Source organism: Archocentrus centrarchus, chromosome 13 (genome assembly GCF_007364275.1).
Source record: "Archocentrus centrarchus isolate MPI-CPG fArcCen1 chromosome 13, fArcCen1, whole genome shotgun sequence".
NCBI classification, from domain to species: Eukaryota; Metazoa; Chordata; class Actinopteri; order Cichliformes; family Cichlidae; genus Archocentrus; species Archocentrus centrarchus.
The window spans coordinates 29,571,097-29,575,939 of record NC_044358.1 but is presented as its reverse complement, the minus strand read 5'-3'; positions in this window follow the sequence as shown (position 1 = coordinate 29,575,939).

Genomic DNA, 4,843 nt, shown 5'->3' with positions numbered 1-4,843 from the left:
CAATCGGTGCAAATTTTACTTTGAAGGTGAACCTTCTCCCTTTCTGGTTTGTGTCACACTTTTCTCAGTTTCACTACAGCTTAGAGAGGAGCAATGTTTGTAGACAGGTCAGTCCCTGCCATTCTCAAACTGTGACCACAGCATTATGCTGGTGACCAGAGCAATCGCAAGGAGGTTTTTGCCTACCAGTTGTGGAATACACAATTTTCCCTAGTGACAGGTGGTTGCCAGAGGGTAATTGATTGGTCTATAACCCTCTGAGACTGTCCCTTTAACAATTACTTTCCCAGTCACTGCCATCAACCTCCAGCATCCATTGGGAAATATTTTTTACCCTAATGATGGGTGGATTGTCTGATGGTTACAGATTGGTCTCTAGTCCTGTGTAACTGGGGCCTTATTCACTTGATCCTGTATTGTCACCATGACCATCACCCAGCCAAATGGTGGACAAGTTAACGTCTCACGGTTAGTGGTCACATATCTGCAAAACCTCAATATGAGGCCCTGTCCATATGTACACAGCCTGGTGAAAGGACTCATGAGTATGGGTAACAAGGAGGTAACAAGTGGGTATTTTACACAACAGTCTAAATTACATAGCTATTCAATATTTGAAAGTACTGGGTACTTAGTACTGGGGAAACATTACTGTACCTGGACAAAATGTTCAGATCCTAAACATGGCTAAGGCAGTCTGGGAAAAGCAGGTTGGTTATTCCATGAAAAATCAAGCAGTGCCTCCTGCCTGACCCCCTCAGCATCTGAAGATGCTTGCTATTTGTACATGCATAGGCACCTGGATCACAGTGTCTCAGGATCAGTGGATACCTTCTTGGCAATTTGCTGCTTCACTGTCTGAGTAATAAGCTTGAGTGTGGAACATTCAGTTGCAGTGTCATTTCAGTGTAGTGTCCTCATCTGCAACTGCAGGCACATCTGTGCGCTCAAATTGCAAGGACATTAAATTTAACTGACCTGAATTTAACTGACCAATGAGATATGTCCAAACTATTACACAGAGAGAATTATGGCTAGAGGATGAGCCTAGTATCAAAATGTAGGTTGAAAAATAAGCTGTTTTGACCGACGTGGTGACGTGATCCTTGAAAGTTTACCCAAATTTAACGTTTTGAAGTTTTCGCCATTGTTTTATCAGAAAATAGATAAAACGTGCAGAGTAACAATGTTTGTTTCTGTTACTCTGCATCACAGACATTTAATTAGTGGAGTTTTTCTATTGAAACTATGACATATTCCATGTTAGTGATGCTTTGGTTGGTTAAAGAAAAAAAATCATTCTGAACAAAAAACAGATTCTGGCTTTAGATTGTAGCACTTAAACTGATTTGACTGCAGTTTTTTAACAGAGCTTTAATTATTATTACTAGGGGTTTTTTTTTTTCAGCCTTGAAAATTTCACATGGTTTGCTCCTGTTTTTATGAAGTTATAACGGATCAAAAATGCTGAGAGAAAAAAATGGCAGAAAGTAAAGATCACAACCTTGATCAAACCCTTTGTATTCTAAGGGCTTGTAATTTGTAAAATATATATAGTATGAAGGTAAATGTTTGCATGACTTCAGTGGATACGTTAAAGCAATTGTACACAAAAATCAGCCGAATCTGAGAGGATCAAGCAGGAATATTTTTCAGATTTGATTGATTTTACATTGACTGACCCGAGCTTGTCTTTTAGACTTTCTAAAATAGCCTCTCTCTTTTTTTTTTTTTAACCCTTTCTTTCACCAGAGATGGCATTTTTTTTTATTATTGCTTTATACAATTATGGGTAAGTGCTCTCAAAATGACAATATGAAAAAGTCTGCCAATCTTCCCTGTGGACATCCCAGCAAATTCACCCCAAGGTCAGATCTTGCAATGCAAAAAAAAAAAAACGCTGCAAAAATGCCCAAGAACTACTTTTCAGGCTCAACAGGCCTCGGTTAGCACATTAAATGTTAAAGTTCACAAGCCGTAGATGAACAAGAATGGCTTGTTTTGAAACGCTGTCAGGAGAAACCCTCTTCTCTCTGAACAGGACATGGCAGCTTAGGTTTGCAAAGTTACATGTAAACAAACCACAAGACTTCTGTATTAATGTCCTTTGGACAGACAAAGTGGAGCTGTTTGGCCATAATGCACAACACCACATGTGGCAAAAACCAAGCACAGCATATCAGCACAAACGCGTCATACCAGCTGTCAAGGATGGTGATGGAAGGGTGATGACCTCAAGCTAGAGGTCAGAGGTCAAGAGTTCCGAAAATTTTGTAAATGTGGTAACTCGGGTACGATCTCACCTAGAATGTTCAAATTCATACCACAGGTGGATCTACTGAAAATCTCAGGTGGGTTTGAATCTCAGCGACCTTGACCTGAAGCTAAAGGTTGAGAACGATGTGACCATGGATGTTCAGATTCACATCATAGTTTCACGCTGTTCAAGCTGGACTCATCAAACTTCACACACTTGTTCACTGACTTTACCATAACAGCACTTTGACCCCCCACCCCTCCCCCTTCCACCCTGTTACCAATCCAAAACAGCCGAGCGTTGGCACCCGCTCTGCAGTGCTCTTGTTTTTGTTATGCCTTCATACATAAAACCTTAGAATTCAAAGGTGTACTTATTTTTTTTACAACTGTATATTTATGATTCTAACAGCCAGTTCTATTTTTAGACAGAAACAGTGTGTTCACTTCATTTTATTGAAAAACAGGCTAGTTTACCTAATATTGATAGATAGTCCATGGCAAGATTCTAAAAAAATGTCTCACAAAGTTCATATGTACAACAAAATAATAACATACATACACATTTATAAGACGATTAATTCCAATATCCCTTTCTTCCTCTTTCTCAATTTTATGAAAGGTGCTCAGCTTGTACTAACAATGCTCTGTGACCAGAAGACAAAGTAACTCCTGTGGTTTTCAGCAGGCTAATACTACTCATCTGCCTCTAACCCACCGACCTACAATGAAATGTATTGTGATATGATAGTCCTGCAGTATAACTGAATGCAGGCCATTTAGAGCACACACAGATGCGCTTGTTCCTCCCTACTTCATGACGACTTGGACACGTTGCAGCGTGTCCACACACAGTATTGAAATGTACTGAACAGCGAGGATCTGTGTGATGACTGAAAGAGGCAGCAAATGCAGCAGCACAGAGATTCGTCTGTGCTTCACCGGAATGACGGACTAATATTCTGAGTCATTGACTGACACCAACTCACGGCTCCAAGCGTGTCAAGCGTGTACGTGTCAAACATCCACGAGTGTGTGGAACCACCATTTCCCATCATAACATAAAACTGTAGATACTGTGATCAATGTTACTCATTTTACATATCAGTGTTTTTAATGTGGCTAATTGGTGTACGGGGGCTCTTGAACAAACTAAATAAAAATACATTCACAATGATTTTCCTTTATTTCTGTCATATACAGTTGTGGTCAGAAGTTTCCATCCACTCATCATGGGCATGAATGTCATGGTAATTTTGACCTTTTAATCATTGCCATCATCAAGCTTGTTTCATAATTCTGGCTGGATATTTGGCCACTCTTCTTGGCAGAATTGGTAGAATTGGTTTATTTAAATTGGAATAGTTTACTGATACAGACCCAGCTTTTAGGCATAGTCCAGAACAATAGAGTTGAGATCGGGGCTTTGGGAAGGCCTTTCCAGAAGCTTAATGTTCATTCCAAAACCAGCTTTGACGTATGTCTACTGTTGATTTGAGGTGAAGTTGAAGAATGTGGAGGTAGTGCTCCTTTTTCATTATTCCATCCATTCTGAGCAATGCATCAGTACCACTGGCAGCAAAACAGGCACAGAGCATGATGCTACCACCATGCTTGTCAGTTGGTGTAGTATTCTTTGGCTTGAAAGTCTCACCTTTACTCCTCCAAACATACCTCTTGCCATTGTGACCAAATAGCTCAATCTTTGTTTCATCTTTGACCACAAAACATTTCTCCAGAAGGCATCTGGCTCATTCATGTGGGCCACTGCAAATTTCAGTCAAGCTTGGAGCTAGGTATTGATTTAGTAACCGGGGCTTCTTTCTTGGACGGCACCCTCTCAATCCATGGCAATGGCAAACTCACTTGACTGTGGAAAACATGCAGGAAGTAAAAAAAGAAAAAAAGCTTGGTCACTGCTGGGCTTCAGTTTGATCTATTTCATGCACCATATAAAATTAAGGTTTCAAGCATATGTGCTCTCCATAATACAATATCAAGACAATATAAGACAATATTACACTTAGTGGCACTGTTAGTCACTATTTTGAATGTGAATCCTTCAAAACTACTCTGGCAGAATCCAAGAAAATCTAAAAATTTACCCTTTGAATATTACTTACTGAATTTATTTAGAGAGGATGAGCAATAATAATTTGGCATTAAAATATTTTCCTGGGCTTGTACTGTTGTTTAGGAAATGAACCCTTGCTGGCCTTAAAGTTTTGTGGTGTGATATGGACTAGATTTAAAGCATCTAAAAATAGACTTGGTCAAAAATGTCATAAGATAAACTTATGTAATGAGTTAAATTGAAAACTTCCGCTTCTTCTTTTGAATGTGTAATATTTGTTTTAATATGCATTGTTTTTATTTTAGGTTGTTAAGCTTTAAACACTTTGGGTCTCAATCCGCCAGGCTGTGAGCCACAGGTGGCTGTTGCCTATACGACCAACAGCAGAAGGGGTTTACACACACACACACACACACACACACACACACACACACTGACGGGGGTTTCAGCTTGCAGCGGTGACGCACTGTGAGCTCACACAGAGCCAGCTCAGTGTTTATGTGCCTATTCACA